This window comes from Amblyraja radiata, chromosome 12, assembly GCF_010909765.2.
Source record: "Amblyraja radiata isolate CabotCenter1 chromosome 12, sAmbRad1.1.pri, whole genome shotgun sequence".
Classification (NCBI taxonomy): Eukaryota; Metazoa; Chordata; class Chondrichthyes; order Rajiformes; family Rajidae; genus Amblyraja; species Amblyraja radiata.
In genome coordinates, this window is record NC_045967.1 from 12,645,933 (window position 1) to 12,666,274 (window position 20,342).

At 44.2% G+C, this 20,342-nt stretch overlaps 1 protein-coding gene and 1 long non-coding RNA gene across 2 annotated transcripts in view; both read left to right on the forward strand.

Moving 5' to 3' along the window:
• The window catches only part of LOC116978948 (melatonin receptor type 1B-like), a 119,599-nt gene that overhangs the window by 70,836 nt on the left and 28,421 nt on the right, over nucleotides 1-20,342 (forward strand). The window lies entirely within an intron of this gene.
• Nucleotides 497-20,052, forward strand: LOC116978949. Its single transcript, XR_004413602.1, has 3 exons — nucleotides 497-523; nucleotides 11,689-11,693; nucleotides 19,915-20,052. It is a non-coding gene; the product is annotated as an uncharacterized LOC116978949 (long non-coding RNA).

Genomic DNA, 20,342 nt, shown 5'->3' on the forward strand with positions numbered 1-20,342 from the left:
GGGGGGATCCAGAACAAGCCTGGCAAGTGATAGAAGGATACAGCTGAGAGTTGTGTGTATGGATTCATCTAACACTTGCCAGGCTTTGTCCCGCCCTTCCCCACTCCCCTCCTCTCTCACCCCCCCCCCCATCTCCTTTTCCAGCATTCTCTCCCCCAGTGCAATCAGTCTGAAGAAAGATCCCAACTCGAAACACTGCCTGACCTGCTGAGTTGCTCCAGCACTTTGTGTTCTAAGGAGAGCCTGCTTACAAGCTAGGATCTGGTAATGCCCACTCATTCCACCACCATTTTATACGATCATCAGCTGGGAAATTGGTGCAGCAAGTGAGAGCATTTGGGAGATTGTCTGAGAGGCATAGCTGGTAGAGCAACTGCCTCACAGCTCCAGATACCCTGGGTTCAATCCTGACCTCGAAAGCTGTCTGCGTGTGGAGTTTGCACGTTCTCCCTGTGACCGTGTGGGTTTCCCCCCGCGTGCTCCAGTTTTCTTCATCATACAAACATAGAAACATAGAAAATAGGTGCAGGAGGAGGCATTCGGCCCTTCAAACCAGCACTGCCATTCATTGTGATCATGGATGATCGTCCCAAATCAATAACCTGTGCCTGCTTTCTCCCCATATCCCTTGATTCCACTAGCCCCTAGAGCTCTACCTAACTCTCTCTTAAATCCATCCAGTGATTTGGCCTCCACTGCCCTCCGTGGCAGGGAATTTCACAAATTCACAACTCTCTGGGTGAAAAAGTTTTTTCTCACCTCAGTCTTAAATGGCCTCCCTGTGGCGGCTCCCAAGGGTTGTGCCATCATAGTGTCGAACCCCTCGGCACAGGAGTGGTTCAGTCCGGAGGCGGCCCTTAGCCGGAGGCTTTAAAGGCAGGGGCTTGCGGAGGCATAGGTGGAGGGACAGGACGAGGGACCGGCGGGGGGACAGGTGGAGTGACAGGCGGAGGGAGCCGTGAAGGGGGGCGCCCTCGAGGCCGAGGTTGGGCAACCAGCACCGGCTGGTCAATGTCCAGGTGCGCAAGCTAACGGTCTGGTGGAGAGGTTCCACCGGCAGCTAAAGGCAGCACTGAAGGCACGACTCTCCGGCCCGGACTGGATGGACGGGTTGCCGTGGGTCATGCTGGGCATCCGGACCGCTCCCAAAGAGGACTTGGCCTCATCATCGGCAGAGCTCGTTTACGGGTCGCCACTCACGGTGCCCGGGGAGTTCGTGCCGTCGGCGCCGGGGCAGCAGGGAATGCCCTCATCCACCCTAAAGCGCCTTCGCGAGCAAGTTGGTAGGCTCGCACCCGTCCCGACGTCCCGCCATGGGACATTTCGCCCACACGTGCCATCAGCCCTCAGGGACTGCCCGTACGTCTTCCTGCGCCGTGATGCCCACCGGACGCCACTTCAGAGGCCGTACGAGGGCCCGTTCCGAGTGCTGGAACACGGGCAGTCGACTTTTGTCCTGGACATGGGGGGCCGGCCGGAGGCGGTGTAGATCGACCGTTTGAAGCCGGCACACCTGGACATTGACCAGTCGGTGCTGGTTGCCCAACCTCGGCCTCGAGGGCGCCCCCCTTCACGGCTCCCTCCGCCTGTCACTCCACCTGTCCTCCCGCCGGTCCCTCGTCCTGTCCCTCCACCTATGCCTCCGCAAGCCCCACGAGCGGCTAACTTCCGCACGCGGGCCGGCCGGGTCGTTCGCCCTCTGCGTTTCGTGCCTCTGGTTCTGGGGGGGGTCCTGTGGCGGCTCCCAAGGGTCGTGCCAACATAGAGTGGTTCAGTCCGGAGGCGGCCCTTAGCCGGAGGCTTTAAAGGCAGGGGTTTGGATGCCATCTTCCTCTCGTTTGGTCTTCCCTACAACTGGGAGGAACGTAATAAAAAGTGCCTCTCAAAACACGACTTCGTGCTTCATTCTGAGACCCACGCACTACATCCCCTTTATTCTAAGACTGTTGTCCCTGGTTCTGGATTCGCCCAACATTGGCAACATTTTTCCTGCATCTAGCTTGTCCAGCCCTTTTATTGTGATCAATCTCGTGAACCTACGCTGCACTGCTTCAATCATCCCAAAGACGTACAAGTTTATCGGTTAATTGGACTCTGATTACAGAATGCAAGGACATTATGGAACAGAATAGGAAGAATTGGACAGGTACATGGAGGAAAAGTGTTGAGGGATATGGGCCAAATGCAGCAAATGGGACCAGTGTAGACATGGCATCTTGGTTGGCATGGACGAGTTGGGCTGAAGGGCCTGTTTCTGTGCTGTATGACTCTTTGAATTGTAATCACGTATCTAGTTGATCCAGAGCACTTCAGCTGTGCAACCTATACACTATGATGACATTATTTATTGCTTCACTAACACCTGTAGGTTCCCTATGTTCTTTTTCCCCCATCATGTTTCCCCAGTATGTAAGATTTTGAGTTAAACAGATGATAAATTACTCATCCTCCTTATAATTTTTAAAATTTCCTACTTCAATATCATGTACATAAATCATCAGTACTGCACCAGTTAAAATGCTCGAAAAAGGGCAAATAGCGGAATTTAACATGGTATAATGAATTAAGATAATCACACAGTTAAACTCAATAAAGTGTATGGACTTAAACAAAAGAAGTGCAAAGTTGTGACAGTTGCTTTATGCCAAAGAAGTGGCAGTTGTTATGACAGTACCACAAAACACCAGTGACCCAGGATCAAACCTGACCTCGGGTGCTGTCTGTGTGGAGTTTGCACGTGTTTGTACGTGTCGTGTGCGTGGACTCGGTGGGCCGAAAGACCTATTTCCATGCGAAACTAAACGAAACTAACCTAAACTAAACAGTCACATTTTAAATGAAAGAAATGAGATTAATTACTTTAATTTAAAACAGAAACTCCATACTAGTATTGGTAAAAAAACATTCCAAATGTCGTGGCGAGGCAAATTATTACGGTATAATGTTTATTGACTGCGGGATCTGTGAAAATAGGACCACACAAATTTCTTATTTTCCAGGTGTCCTCTTTAATTAAAGGTTATTTTTGTGTAAGAAGACCAATATGCATGAAATGCAGTGATAATCGGTCTAATTTGTAAGGCTCTATGCATTATGTCATATAATTTGAACAACATTGTCACCTAATCCCTTAATAGCTGTCTGCCGGTTTTTGAATTATCATTTTCTATGGGTAACCTGGAAATTTGTTTGCATGAAGCTGCTTTATGCAACAAAGGCTTTTGGTGTGAAACATGATGAGGGCCATTTTCACTGAAATGCAAACCTCAAACCTGGTGGAAGATTTGAGGGGGAACGTTTAAAGGAGTTATGCGGGGCAAGTTTGTTGCACTGTGGGTCGTGCATGCTTAGAACACACTACCAGGAGGAGTGGGTGAGACAGATACGATAGTGACATTAAAGAGACTTTTGGATAGGCAGGGAATGGAGGGTTATGTGCAGGCAAATACAATTTGGTCTTGGCATCATGTTTGGCATGGACATATCCATGGCTTGTACACTGGAGTTTAGAAGGATGAGTGGGGATCTTATTGAAACATATAAGATTGTTAAGGATTTGGACACGCTAGAGGCAGGAAACATGTTCCCGATGTTGGGGGAGTCCAGAACCAGGGGCCACAGTTTAAGGATAAGGGGTAAGCCATTTAGAATGGAGAGAAGGAAACACTTTTTCTCACAGAGAGTTGTGAGTCTGTGGAATTCTCTGCCTCAGAAGGCGGTGGAAGCCGGTTCTCTGGATACTTTCAAGAGAGAGCTAGATAGGGCTCTTAAAGATAACGGAGTCAGGGGATATGGGGAGAAGGCAGGAACGGGGTACTGATTGGGGATGATCAGTCATGATCACATTGAATGGTGGTGCTGGCTCGAAGGGCCAAATGGCCTACACCTGCACCTATTGTCTATTGTCTATTGTCCATTGACATTGGGAGCCATAGGAACTGTTCATGTGTTGTACTGTTCTATGTTCGAAAATTCTGGTTGTCCTGTATGTATCAGTGGCATAGTTAATCTAAATTGCCATCCTAAAAGCACAGTAAATGTGCCATCAATCCCAACTCCACACAATCCTCCAAATACATTGTCAGGATGGTGTTGACATCATTTGAGGTGAGTGTATAAATCTAATCATTTATTTAACCATTAATCCAACTATTTATTCAAGCAAGCAGAAGTAAAACACAGAAACACTATCAACTATCAATAAAGAAACAATACAAAATAACTCCTATTATCTGCGTATTCGAGTCTCCTGTCTGCACTGGCTGGCACCAGCACACACCATGGTGCAAGCTCTCTCTCTCTCTCTCTCTCTCTCTTTTCTTGTTTGGTGTGTGATGTGTCAAGGTCAATGCAATTTCGTCCAAATGTTGACATTGTTTGATATGAGTATATAAATCTAACTCTGGGCCGTAAAATCTTTCAGTTCAGTTGAAAGGAAAAAGTTTAGTAGAGTGCCATTGGAACCAGATCTTCTAGGCAACAAACACAGGGATCTTCAGCGAGTGATATCACTTTCAGGCAGCTACATGTGTGTGACTAGAACTAATGTGAAGAAATATCACATGATAATTTTGCACAAAGCTGTATTATGAACTAGCACACTCTGTAATAAATGAACCACAATTTGACATCTGCAAAACAAATCTTTTTTTCATTTTGAAAGATACAAAAAAACAACTGTAAAACCCAGATGCAACACAAGAAAAACAGTAATGTCCCAATTACAGATAGAAAAACTGTGCTGAAAGGATGTCATTATATTAAGGGCATTAAGGGCAAATACAAAACAAGAAAATCAATCAAACCTCCAAACTTGACATTTATAAAGCATTATGAGGAATATTATTATTACAATGCAGCATTATGGGACTTCGGTTGGATGGCATTTGGAATATTGCGTGCAGTTCTGGTCGCCCAATTACAGGAAGGATGTGGAGGCTTTGGAAAGGATGCAGAGGTTTACCAGGATGATGCCAGGATTAGAGGATATTAGCTATAAGGAGAGGTTGGACAGACTGTAGAAGGGTCTCGACCTAAAACGTCAGCTATCCATGTTCTCCAGAGATTCTGCCTGACCTGCTGAGTTTTTCAGCACTCTTGGACAGACCTGGATGGTTTTCCCTGGAATGCTGGAGGTTGTGGGGCGACTTGGTAGAAGTAAATTAAATTATGAGAAGCGTAGAAGGGGTAGACAGACAGATTTATTTCCCAGGATGTAAGTAACAAATCCTGGAGGCCATAGCTTTAAGGTGAGAGGGGCAAAGATTAAAGGAGATGTGCGGGGCAGATTGTTTTGTACACAGAGGGTGATGAGTACCTGGAACATGCTGCGAAAGGTGGTGCTGGAGGCAGATACATTTAAGACACTATTGCTTAGACACGTGGAGATGCAGGAAATGGAGGGATGTGGATTATTGGTTTTCACATCATGTTCGGCAAACACATTGTAGTCCGAAGGGCCTGTTCCTGTGCTGTATTGTTCTATGTTTTATGTTTGGTGATTTCACCCTTTTATCTTGCCTCATGATCATGGGTTTCCTTATGGGCCTGTCCCACTTTAGTGATTTTTCAGGCGACTGCCGTCGACCTGAGTCTCCTGTAGTTTCCTAAAAGTCACGTAAGTGGGACAGGCCCATTAGTACCAACAACCATCATAGTCTCTTACTGGATCGTGGTTGACAAAAAATCATTTTGAAAGTCTATCGGTAGTTTGTAGCCAGAAACATCTGCAAATGTGGGACTTGATAACTTGTAAATGTTTATCATTATTGGCATGTGTACCAAGGTGCAGTGAACAGCTTTGTTTTATGCTCTTCAATCAAAATTAGATAATACCATACATAATTACAATCCTAAACTCAAACAGTTTCATGAGTTGGCTGCATTTTTGAGATCATGTTTCTGCGGTTTAGTTTCCGTTCCATAGTAACCACGTGGGTTTCCTGCAACATCCCAATGAAGCGCGGATTGATAGATCATCTGGACTGTGAAATTGCCCCTCATGTGTAGGCAGTAGATGAGAAAGAGGGATAATATAGAACTTGTGTGGAGTTTGTATGTTCTCCCCGTGACCGCATGGGTTTTCCCCAGGTGCTGTGGTATCCTCCCATACACCATAGGTTTGTCGGTTAATTTGGTTCGGTAAAAGTTTTAAATTGTCTCTAGTTAGTTTAGTTAAGGTTGGCTTAGAGATACAGCCCGGAAACAGTCTACACCAACCAATGTTACCCGCACATCAACATTACCCTACACACACTAGGGACAATTTACACGTATACCAAGTCAGTTAACCTACAAACCTGTACGAGTGTGGGAGGAAAGTGGAGACCTCTGAGGAAGCCCACGTGGTCACGGGGAGAACGTACAAACTCCGTACGGACAGCACTCGTAGTCGGGATTGGGATAGTGTTCATGTGCGGGGATCACTGGCATGTGCGGACTCGTGGGCTGGCCTGCTTCCACACTGTTTCTCTAAACTAAACTAAATTAACTATCAAGTTTTTTACGAATGAAAGAGAACAACTCAATTACTCCGCCTCTCTACTAGTTAATAATTCTTTCAAAAAGATGCAAGAGGCCACAGATGCTGGAATATCGAGAAATAGACAAAGAACATAATCATTCAGCGGGTCAAGCAGCTTCTGTGGAGGGAAATGGATGGACAATGTTTTGGCTTGGGACCCTTCTTCACAATGAGTAATATGGGGGAGAATCCAGGTAAAGAGAGATATGGGTGGGGGAATTCCTGGAAAGTGATAGGTGGATACAGGTGAGCAAGGGTGATCACCAGATGGGTTCAATGGTTATTTATTAACATTGTACATAGATACAGTGAAATTCTTTGTGTTGCACATAATTCAGTAGATTCATACTATACATAAGCACGATCATAAATAAGTACAAAAATCCAGTGGTTGTAGTGTAAGAACAGTAGACTCCACCGTCAGTACACAAAGAAACACCAGGTTTCTGACGCTATCTTGAGTCCTTCAAGTTTCAGTTCTGAAAAACATAGAGTGTTATTTTGGTCTTAAAGGGCCGTGGTCTTGGTGACAGCGTTGCAGGGGTAGACTTGGCACGATGATACTGTCCGTTTCCTCCCCTCCACTCTGCCGCTTTGTGCCACGTCTGCTCCGTGCGCGCGTCGCACCTCTGTGGGGTCTCCAGCCACTGCCGATCCCACGGCACTCCAGAAACACACTGGAATTCCTCACTGAATGGAGAAATCTTTTAAAAAAGGGACGTTTTTGCAGTCCAACGTTGTCAAACTTCGAACTGTCACTGCCTCTGTCCCTCTTACATTGACAAATGACAAGTTGCTTCAAAACTTCTCTCTCTCTCCCTCTCCCTCTCCCTCTCCCTCTCCCTCTCCCTCTCCCTCTCCCTCTCCCTCTCCCTCTCCCTCTCCCTCTCCCTCTCGCTCTCTCTAGTTTGGTGTGTGATGTGTCAAGGTAAATTCAATTTCTTCCAAATGTTGACATTGTTTGATATGTATATAATTAAAAGTGTCATCTTGACCACTTCCTGTCTGCGCTGTATATTGATTTTAGATAAAATGCTACAATATATCGCTATGATTTTTGGCCATCCTATTCACAGTCCTCCTCCACTAAACAGGCCCTGAGGATTTGTCCCATCGATGAAATGTAAAAAAGTTATGAGTGTTTAAAAAACCTTGAGATCCTCTCGCCTGTCAATCACCGCGATGAAGGTAACGCCCCTTCCTGGGGGGGGGGGGGGGTGGGTGCAGGACTATAAAACCCCGCATGCCTGGACATGACTCAGTCACTCTGCAAGATCGCGAGGGAGAGGCCACGACTCTCATTCTAAGCTGTGAATCAACTGAACTGTGAGTCTGCAATGTACATGCAATAAATGATTTGTTAGCCCTTAATGAAAATGAAATGAGTTGTTTGGCCTACCCTGTGTTTGAAACTGCAATGGCAATGGAAAGGAAATGAAAATGAAAATGCAATGAGCTGTTCAGCCTGCCCTGTGATTGAAACTGCAATGGAAATGGAAATGAAATGAAAATGCAATGAGCTGTTTGGCCTGCCCCGTGCTTGAAACTGCAATGGCAATGGAAAGGAAATGAAAATGCAATGAGCTGTTTGGCCTGCCCTGTGATTGAAACTGCAATGGAAATGGAAATGAAATGAAAATGCAATGAGCTGTTTGGCCTGCCCCGTGCTTGAAACTGCAATGGCAATGGAAATGAAATGAAAATGCAATGAGCTGTTTGGCCTGCCCTGTGCTTGAGACTGCAATGGAAATGGAAATTAAATGAAAATGCAATGAGCAGTTTGGCATGCCCTGTGCTTGAAATTGAAATGGAAATAAAATAAAATGAGTTGTTTGGTCTGCCCGAAACCACTAATTTCAGCCCACAAGGCCCCTATTAGATGAGAAACCAGTTCCTTTTGGCCCAAATGCCTGTATTAGCCCAGGAGGAACATTTTGGCCCAAAAGGCCCCTGCCAGGCCAGGAAAAGTCCCGAAAAAGTGCCTTTCACTGAGATTTCACTGAGATTTTTTTTTATTGAGCCCCTCCGGCCCATCAGACCTGTACTAGCCCAGGAGGAGTCCCTTTGGCCCATCAGTAAGTATTCCCCCTGCAAGTATTAAACCTCACTCCAGTATTTTTCTCCCTCCCTTCATTGGCTCCCTGTGAGATCCAGGCCAGGATAGACTTTCCTCCTTCATTGCTGTGATCTGCAGAAAAAGATGAAAAATGTCTAAAATTGATCCTCCACCCTCTCCCCCTTCTCTCTCACAGAATCTCTCACCTGTTTTGGGCAGAATTTCTGGCAGTTTCTGGGCTGCCACCCCACCAGGCCTGAGTGACTGAGCTGCCAGCCCACCAGGCCTGAGTGACTGACCTGCCAGCCCACCAGGCCTGAGTGACTGAGCTGCCAGCCCGCCAGGCTTGAGTGACTGAGCTGCCAGCCCACCAGGCCTGAGTGACTGAGCTGCCAGCCCACCAAGCCTGAGTGACTGAGCTGTCAGCCCACCAGGCTTGAGCTGTCAGCCCACCAGGCTTGAGCTGTCAGCCCAAGAATCCATTCGGCCCACAATGTCCATGCTAGCCCTCTGGAAACCAGTCCAGCCCACAACACCCATACTAGCGCTCCAGTAAGCCCCCCCCCCCCCCCCACTGGCCACCAATATTGGAATTGGTGGAGAGGTGGAAATTGCATTGGGGGACCAGCCCTCCCACGTGAACATGGGACCCAACGGGTCCCACTTAGTCTAGTGAGAAAATACATCTAACCCTGCGCTCTAAAATCCTTCAGTTCAGTTGAAACAAAAAAGTTCAGTAGAGTGCCATTGGAACCAGATCTTCTAGGCAACAAACACATGGATCTTCAGCGAGTGATATCACTTTCAGGCAGCTGCATGTGTGTGACTAGAACTAATGTGAAGAAATATCACATGATAATTTTGCACAAAGTTGTATTATGAACTAGCACATTCTGTAACAAATGAACCACAATTTGACATCTGCAAAACAAATCTTTTTTTCATTTGAACGATACAAAAAAGCAACTGTAAAACCCAGATGCAACACATGAGTTTCCCAATTACAGATAGAAAAACTGTGCTGAAAGGATATAATGACCAAAGGGCAAATACAAAACAAGAAAATCAATCAAACCTCCAAACTTGACATTTAAAAATCATTATGAGGAATATTATTATTACTATGCAGCATTATGGGACTTCGGTTGGATGGCATTTGGAATATTGCGTGCAGTTCTGGTCGCCCCATTACAGGAAGGATGTGGAGGCTTTGGAAAGGATGCAGTGGTTTACCAGGATGATGCCAGGATTAGAGGATATTAGCTATAAGGAGAGGTTGGACAGACTGTAGAAGGGTCTCAACCTAAAACGTCAGCTATCCATGTTCTCCAGAGATGTTGCCTGACCTGCTGAATTATTTCAGCACTCTTGGACAGACCTGGATGGTCTTCCCTGGAATGCTGGAGGTTGTGGGGAGACTTGGTAGAAGTAAATTAAATATGCGAAGCGTAGAAGGGGTAGACAGTCAGAACTTATTTCCCAGGATGTAAGTAACAAATACTGGAGGCCGTAGCTTTAAGGTGAGAGGGGCAAAGTTTAAAGGAGATGTGCGGGCAGATTGTTTTGTACACAGAGGGTGATGAGTGCCTGGAACACGCTGCGAAAGGTGGTGCTGGAGGCAGATACATTTAAGACACTATTGCATAGACACGTGTACATGCAGGAAATGAAGGAATGTGGATTATTGGTTTTTACATCATGTTCGGCAAACACATTGTAAGCCGAAGGGCCTGTTCCTGTGCTGTATTGTTCAATGTTTTATGTTTGGTGATTTCACCCTTTTATCTTGCCTCTTGATCATGGGCTTGCTTTTGGGCCTGTCCCACTTTGGTGATTTTTCAGGCGACTGCAGTCGACCTCAGAGCCTCCTGTAGTTGCCTAAAAAGTCGCGTAAGTGGGATAGGCTGAACTACAGCTGCATCCCCTGCTGTAAGGCAGCAACTCTACCGCTGCACCACCGTGCCGCCCGCCCGATCTAGTAAACACTGCCCAGTCCATCATCGGCTCTGACCTCCCTACCATCGAGGGGATCTATTGCAGTCGCTGCCTCAAAAAGGCTGGCAGCATCATCAAGGACCCATACCATCCAGGCCACACACTCATCTCCCCGCTACCTTCAGGTAGAAGGTACATGAGCCTGAGGCCTGCAATGTCCAGGTTCAGGGATAGCTACTTCCCCACAGCCATCAGGCTATTAAACACAACTGTAACAAAACTCTGAACATTAATAGACCATTATCTGTTTATTTGCACTTTATCTGCTTATTTATTCATGTGTGTATATATATATAATGGTGCATGGACACACTGATCTGTTCTGTATTCATGCCTTCTATATTCTGTTGTGCTGAAGCAAAGTAAGAATTTCATTGTCCTATCTGGGACACATGACAATAAACTCTCTTGAATGTTAAATCTTGAGGTGAAATTGAGTCAAAAGGGGTGTGAAGGATTCATCAGCAAAGGAAGGAAGAGGGGGATTGAAATATAAAGGAGGGAGAGATATAGGTGGGCAGGGACTAGGACAAGCTGAGAGAAGGGGGGGTTTAAGGATGACAGAGGACTCAGAGTTGGAAGGTGGGTGATGAGGGGGAAGGAGGAGGGGTAAGGAACAGGGTGACAGACGGGGCTAGTGTGAGGGAGGTGCGCCTGATGGGGGAGAGGAGGGACGACCTCTTCTGTCTCTGCCGAGGTTCAGACCATGTGCGATTGCACATACGCATGTCAGACGCATCCCTGTGCGTGTGTGTGCGGGTTTTGCACGGAGCTGCACATTGCACTGTGCTCCATGTACACCACTAAGTCCACAGCTGCATGTAGCAATTGATTTCACACTGCGTCACGCCCAGAACATGCCCTACGGGATTAGATTTCCATTCCGTCATGCTTTAATTGAGACATCAAACTGACGTCCACTGTCTCAAATGCAGGGCCGGATTTATGTATAAGCTTGACAAGCTTAAGTTTAGGGCCTCGAGATCTAGGGGGCCCTCCTAGAGCTGGATTTACCACTAGGCTTCATAGGCTGAAGCCTGCGGCCTCGAAATCTAGGCGGCCTCCGTCCACGGCAGGACACCTACCGTTCTCAGGTTGGTTATTGCGAACTGAGTGGAGGTGTTGAGCAAAGCGATCGCCAAGCCTGCGCTTGGTCTCACCAAGGTTGATCATACGCTGAATAATCCAACCACATTTTTGTTTGGAAGTGGAAAGAAATAATAGAAATTGCATTCATTGCAAAGTGTAAAAAGAGTTGAAATACTGTATAGTAATTTTGCTGCATGTCATTGTGATATATATCATGTCTTGATTGGTGAATATGTTTAGTTTGTGACTTTATTTGAAGCAGAAATAATATGTGAATGCTTCATTGAGCATAATTCCGACTGGTAATTATGCACTTTGTCTGAGCACATTATCGCACGCGTCATGCAAGCCGTCTTAAATGACCTCCTAAACTATCATTTGGCAACTTAAAAAACTGCCAAGGTTGCCCGGCTGACAACAGAGAAAAAAAATTAAGTGAGCCCTGCAAGGTGTACAATATCTTTCACACTGTCATAGGCCTTTCCTACATATGCTGTCACAACGCACTGTTGTCTCTAAACAACCCTTCAGTAATTTTCCTTGCCCTCCATTTCAGAATAATATTGTTTTAGGCCAATAACTCGACACTAGCACTGGCAATAAATAAATATATAAAAAGCGCAGCTTTCCAGCCCCTTACCTCATTGGCCACGCTCGGCTGCAAATCGGTGTCAATCTGGTGGACCATCTTCCTCTAGTCGTGGGGGTGGGGGATTGGGAGGGGCCTCACAAGTGGAACAGCCTAGGGCCTCTCTTCATCTAAATTTGGCCCTTCTCAAATGGATGTAAAGTACAGAACCTTTCCATTTTGGAGATGAATAGATCTGGTGATTATCACCGTCCTGTTTGTGAAAGAAGCCAGTCTGCATATTGTCTGTGCTGTTGCGTGCATGAAATATTAGCCAACAAGATTATAATTAGATTACTGCACTTTGCCCACTTCCCAAAGAGGTGTAAGCAACTAATGAAGGCCTCACACCACGTGAATGAAAACAATAACTTCTTACTGTTGAATGATGTACTGTATCTGAGCTTACAGTAGCAATGTTACAAAATTTTGAGATTTAAAAAATCAAGTCTGTAATTTATCCCATCAGATAAAGCATAAAAATAAGTTTAATTTGACACCTAATTCACTTTCATATCTCAAGTATTTAAAAAGTTATGGCCATTTTCATACTGGGAAATGAGCATCTTGTTCCCTATTGATTTTCTATGGACATAACAAAAAAGCTGTGATCGTGAACAGTCAAAAGCCCATAACTTTCTTAAAAATTAAGAGAACTGAATGAAATTTTCAGTTATCATAGATTGAAGCATTCTGAAACAAATATAAAATAATCTTACTTGGATGACCTGAAATTAAAGCATATAATTAGTTAGTTACCTAATTGTAGCTAATTTCAGACTTCAATTACTAGATCTAAACATCTATCCATTTCTTAATAAATGATTAACATTTTTAAATAGCCTAAATGTCCAAATAATATTCACAAATAATTCACAATAAAACATGATTTTTAAATCTCATTTACATTAATTTATAGGCCAAATGGAAGGAATTTAGTGTTTAATTGCTGTAAATAAATGCCCATTTAAATCAGCTTTCCAGTGGGTCCCTGTGGAACGCGCTGGTTTAGAACGTTCACATTGCGGTAGATTTGTGCCCCAAATGCCCAGAAAAATACTGCGGGATATAATGGGCCCAAAATGAGCTACTCGCAATATTAAACTTTGTATAAAGGGATCTTTAGAAGCCCTTTTTAATGTAAAAATATACAACCTAACTTCAGTTGTTTGCTTTATGAGACCCTGCGGTTGCTGGTGTTCGCGGGTTTAGAGATTGATTTTTAAACTACTATAACTATTATACGAGGCCTTTAAACCTAATAATAGCTTTTGCGACGGGGTCTTCCAGCGATTTTTCGTTAATAATTAACTAGGCTGAACATTTTCGATTGGAACAGCTTAGAGAAAATCGCGTTTTAAACCCGCCCCCTCTAAACGGCGCCAAAATCGCGCACACGCACAGCGACAGATTTTCAACGACGCTTCAGGTAGGCTTTGCAACATACCTACTTACAGAGTTAGCCCATATAACAATCATCACACTTTAAAAAAACAGTCATTAAGTGAGAAGGAAGGAAAGCAGATGCTGGTTTACATCAAAGATAGACGCAAAGCTCTGGAGTAACTCAGCGTGTCAGGCATCAACTCTGGAGAAAAGGAATAGGTGACATTTCGGGTCAGGCAGCTTACAACCCAGCGGTATGGATATTGATTTCTCTAATTTTGATTATCCCTTGTGTTCCCTCTCTCTCCGTCCCACCTCCACCTTAGTTGTCCTGCTAGCTTCACTCTTCATATTCCCTCGTTACCACCTCTCCCACAGCTAACAATGGACCATCAGTGCTGGCTCTGATTTGTTCTGTACTGTTTTCATAGCTCTAGATTCCCCCTCACCTGACTCTCAGTCTGAGGAAGGTCTCGACCCGAAACGTCACCTATTCTCCAGAGATGCTGCCTGACCCGCTGCGTTACTTCAGCATTTTGTGTCTATCTTCTGCTATTAAGTGAAGTGCTTTGGGAAGTTTTGCCTCAAGAGACAATAATGGCAATATGTCCCGAATGTACCTTATCGTACATTAATAAAAAGGACACCTTTCGAAATATGTACAGCCTGTAACATGACCTTCCACTCTTATGTTGCTATGGAGGTTGATGTGGTAGAAGTCATAAGATACCACCAATCCCAATGGTTCTACGGCTTTGGGGAGTGTTGTAGAACAGAGAGACCTAGGGGTGCAGGTACATAGTTCCATGATCAGGTGAAAAGTATGGTGAAGAAGGCATTTGGTATCTGCTTGCCTCATTCTCCTGGGTGGGCACTCATCAAGAAACACTTTGTAACATTTCAGAGACCTGACAGAAATTATTCTTGCCTTCCAATTATTTATTTGCGTGAAGTTCCGGTTACCCCATTACAGAAAGGATGAAGGGTTAACATTGAAACTTACCGAATAGTGCAAGACCTGGATAGAGTGGACGTAGAGAGGATGTTTCCACTAGTGGGAGAGTCGAGGACCAGAGGGCACAGCCTCAAAATAAAAGGGCATGCCTTTGGAATGGAGATGTGAAGGAATTTATTTAACCAGAGAGGTGGTGAATCTGTGGAATTCATTGCCATGGACGGCCATGGAGGTTAAGTCTTTGGGTATTTTTAAAGCGGAGATTGACAGGTTCTTGATTAGTGAGGGTGTCAAAGGTTACGGGAGGAAGGCAGGTGAATGGGGTTGAGTGGAAAAGATAGATCAGCCATGACTGAAGTAGACTCGATAGACTTCTACTAGGCGAAGTAGACTCGATAGGCTGAATGGTCTATTGCTGCTCCAATGACATAAACTTATGAAGGATGTGGAGATTTTGAAGAGGACGAAGTTAACCAGAACACTCTGGATTTGATGGTATTAGCTACAAGGAGGGATTGGAAAAACTTGAAGTGATTTCTCTGGAGTGTTGGAGGCTGAGGCGAGACCTGACAGAAGTATATAAAACGATGAGAAACATAGATAAGGTAGACAGTCAGAATGTTTTTTGCCGGATGCGTATGTCAAAGACAAAAGGCCTAGTTTTAAGGTGAGGGGGGCAAAGATTAAAGGAGATATGCGGGACAGTTTTTTACGCAGTGAGTGCTAAGTGCCTGGAGCACACTGTCAGGGGGTGGCTGTGGAAACAGATATGACAGCAGCATTGACAAGGCTTTTATATAGGCAAGTGGATTGCGGGGGAATTGAGGGCTATGGATCACCTGCAGTCAGAAGGGATTATTTTAATTTAGCTTCATGTTCGGCACAGACATTGTGGGTCGAAGGGGCTGTTCCTCTGCTGCACTGGCCTATATTCTACATGCTTCCAAATTGCACTAATTCATCAGGCCGTTCACTAACTGCTGAAGTCAGTTTTTATTTTGCCACCAAGCCAGTCGGTGTCAAAAGGAGGGGAGAAAGTTGAATTTCCTATCACCTGCTGGGTTGGAGATAAATCTGCAGCATGACAGCCGAGTTGAGAAGATGATTATAGGACAGGATTTCTGTGCCGTCAGGTTACAGGGGTTGGGGCTTTCTGTTGCGGCATCCGACATCTGGGATAGCAAAGCCTGCAGACTATGACAGAATCTCGGTCCTCTCCACACAGTCCTGCAGGGTGAGCATGATTGTTAATGATAAAAGCAGGTGGAAGCTCATCTGGTTGAAATGACACTCATTATTTATATTATACATTAGTTATTTCTTCGATTCAGCAATTCATAACACTGCCATAATGGTCGGCGTTATCAGCTTGTTCACTCCTTCTGAACCTTCTGTATTTTGTAGTCGGCAGGGCAGCACTCTGCATTTCGCCAACTTGGACAATTTAACATTTTTATCAAGCCAATTAAACAAGCCAATTAACCTACAAATCTGTATGTCTTTGGAGTGTGGGAGGAAACCGAAGATCTCGGAGAAAACCCACGCAGATCACGGGGAGAACGTACAAACTCCATACAGACAGCACCCGAAGTTGGGATCGAACCCGGGTCTCTGGCGCTGCATTTTGCTGTAAGGCAGCAACTTTACCGCCATGCCCCCGTGACTCTAAAGCTGGCGAAGCAGTTAATGCAGACACAAGGAGCTGCACATGCCGCTACCTTGAGCAAAACAAAGTATTGGAGGAACTTTTGGGTGGCACAGTGGCGCTGTGGTAGAGTTGCTGCCTCACAGTGGCAGAGACCCAGGTTCAATTCTGACTATGGGTGCTGTCTGTACGGAGTTTGCACGTCTTCCCTGTTACCGCGCAGGTTTTCCCTGGGTGCTCCTGTTTCCTCCCTCGTTCCGAAGACATCTAGTTTGTAGATTAATTGGCTTCTGTAAATTGTCCCTAGTGTGCAGGATAGACCACTTTGGGGGTTGTTGGTCGGTGTGGACTCGGTGGGCTGAAGGGCCTGTTTCCACTCTGTGTCATTAAAAACTAAAACCTAAACTAAAACTCAAATGGGTCAGGCAGCATCTGTGGGGGGAATAGACAAACGGTGTTTCGGGTTGGGGGTATTCTTCAGAATTAGAAACAGTGAATGTTTCGGGTCAAAAAAAGACACAAAATGCTGGAGTAACTCAACGGGTCAGGCAGCATCACTGGAGAACATAGATTGGTGATGTTTCGAGTCGGGACCTTTCGTTAGACCTAAAATGTTACCTATCCGTGTTCTCCAGGGATGTTCCCTGACCTAGAATTACTCCAGCACTTTGCGTCTTGTTTTGTAAACCAGAATCTGCAGATGCCAAGATCATCTATTATCTAATCCAGTATTTTTCCACCCTGAGGGCAAGGTTCTGACTGTCTACCCGATCTATGCCTCTCATAATTTTATACACTTCTATCAGGTCTCCCCTCAACCAGTTTTCCAGCGGAAACAATCCAATTCCGACCATTGTCTCTTGATGAAGGATCTTTGAACTGAAATGTTAGCTGTTCCTCTTTCCACAAATGCTGCTTGACTTGCTGAGTGTTTCGAGGATTTTCTGTTTTTATATCAGATTTCCAGCAACTGCATTTAAAATAAAAATTTTAGCACTGTAGATTACCTTTCATAAATAATATGTATTTTGTTCCATGGCCAACATATACTGTATGTTTATCAGACTACTTGTATAGAATGAGCAGCGCAGCAGTACAAAGGATTCCTGTGATAGGAACTTGACATTTAGTTTAGTTTAGTATAATGTCACGTGTACCGAGGAACAGTGAAAAGCTTTTTTGTTGCACGCTATTCAGTCAGCGGAAAGACTATACATGATTACAATCATGCCACCCACACAGATATACAATAAAGGGAATAATGTTTAGTGCAAGATAAAGTCCAGTAAAGTCCAATTGAAGATATTCTGACGGTCTTCAATGAGGTAGATTGTAGTTGAGGACCACTCTCTAGTTGGTGATAAGATGGTTCAGTTGCCTTACAACTGCAATGTGCACCTTAGGGTGAAATGCATCAATCACATTAAATACATTAAATGATACAAGTCAATGCCGTGGTAAAAGCTAGCTTCTTCCAGCTTCGGACGATAGCTAAAATAAAACAATTCCTTCACTTTGATGACCTTCGAAAAGATCATCCACACATTTATCTCCTCCCGCCTAGATTACTGCAACTCTCTTTACACTGGCATAAGCCAATCTTCCCTGTCCCGCCTGCAACTGGTCCAAAACGCCGCAGCGAGACTCCTGACGGGCACCCGAAAAAGGGACCACATCACCCCGATCCTGGCCTCTCTCCACTGGCTCCCTGCGTGGTTCCGTATACATTTCAAGACCCTCCTCTATGTCTACAAAGCCCTCAATGGGCTTGCCCTCTCCTACATTAAAAGTCTTCTCACCCACCACTCCACCTCCAGGTCCCTCAGATCGGCCGACTTGGGGCTGCTGAATATCCCGCGGTCTAGGCATAAGATTAGGGGCGACCGCGCCTTTGCGATTGCAGCTACTAGACTGTGGAACAGCATCCCCCTTCCCATCAGAACTGCCCCCTCCCTTCGACTCCTTTAAGTCAAGACTAAAAACTTATTTATACTCCCAAGCCTTTCCTGACGTCCACTGAGCGAGGGCTATATGTATATATGTATGTAGTTTGTTTGGTTATACTATTCTTATAACAAATGTAAAGCACTTTGGCCAACGAGAGTTGTTTTTTAAATGTGCTATATAAATAAATGTGACTTGACTTGACTTGAATCAGTGAATATGTGGTAATCTGGAATGATTATCTGCAACACTTATCTGAAATGGTGTGATGAGGGATTGCTGAATCAACAGGAAATTCATCGGCTCCTCCCTTCAATTTGACGTTTTAACAAATTTGCATCGCGTTTATTTTGCCTGTGGACCACAAGCTTGGGAAGAGATCAGAGATTATGTGTTGTGCTCAATGAGTGAAAATCAACAAACTTGAGAGCTTGAGAGTTTCTAACCCAGGGGTGGGGAACCTTTTCATGTTGGAATGCTAAATTAGCTGTAATCTAATAAGGCCGCATCCAAGCAACTTCAATTAGATATACTTCAAAACGTACATTATTTTGTAAAAATCTAACTACTATGTACTAACTTCAAGAAAACGAAAACAATTTGTTGATTCTAAAGTTAACTAATCTTTTAATGACTTTGTGTGATTGCTTTGTGTGGGAAAGCATTTGAATATTTGGTTGCAACATGGAGGTATGCAGTTTCAGATGATCTTCTAGATGGGTGTCCGTCATTTGTGACCTTAAGGGCGTCTTGATTTGGGTTAGGTAGGAGAATGTAGATTCGCAGCAATAAGCGGTTGAAAAGCAAGAAAGCATTCTTCGTGCATGTTGATGAAGACGTGGGTATTCTACTGCATTTTTCCATAGTTCAATCGGATCTTTTTTAGCATCAAATAAGGACTTTAAAATGTCATCTTCTGAGAGCTCAATCAATTCCATCTGTAGTTCTTCAGGAGCTTTGGAGACATCATCTAGGTGAGGGTGAAATGCTAATTTGAGTGTGATGTCATGATTCTCAAAGTCAGTGATCCTTTCATTGTATTCTTTAATTAATGTCTATAACAGCTGCGTATTCTTCAAATGATTCGCAAAAATCCTCCTGCTCATCAATGACCTTCGCTAACTGGGGAAAATGTTCATCCGAAATTTCATTTTGAAGTAGAAGAGTTTTTAAAAAAGCTTTTATCGAAATGCTTTGATTTTTTGCCACATCATATATAGACTTAGTTTTACCTTGCAAATAAACATTCAAGTCATTTTGCTTTGACATTATATAACATAGAAATGCAGTATTTATTTGGAAATCTTCTTTCAATAATTCACATTGCTGATTCTGTTCTTCATGAAATGTAACTATCTGTTCTTGCAAAGATGAAACTTTTGCTAACACCTGTCCCTGCGATAGCCAACGCACTTTACAATGATACGGCAAATCCACACTGAATGCCTCTTCGTCCAACTTTAGCATATTACGAAACTGACGATACCGTGTTGCATTTGCACGAATTTAGTTAACAATACTTATAACTTGTTATAAAGTGGCACTTAAAATAGTAGATTTAGCCCAGAGATTTTGCTGATGTAAGATACAATGAAAAGAAATGAGAGCATCTGGATCTGATAATGTCTTTTTTATCTGTGCAATAAACGTTTTATTTCAAGGAAGGTGCACCGTCTGTACATACATTCACTAGTCAGGGAGGATTATTTCATTGAATCTTCTTTAACTCTTTGGTATTTTAAATACGTTAATTTTAAGATTAAAATAAAAATAATAAAAGACGAATAAAAACATATTAATAAAAATAATAGGATTTGTTCTACAAAATTTGGATTCATTCAAAAGGCCGCACTTAATGGCCTAGAGACCACATTTGGCTTTTAGGCCGCAGGTTCCCCACCTCTGTTCTAACCCATTCATATTTAACTCATACTTAACTTAACCCAGCATACTTAGGTCTGAAGAAGGGTCTTGACCCGAAACATCACCCATACCATTTCTCCAGAAATGCTACCCGACCTGCTGAGGTACTACAGCATTTTGTGTCTATCTTTAGTGTAAACCGGCATTTGCAGTTCCTACACATTTTATCAATAGACAATAGACAATAGGTGCAGGAGT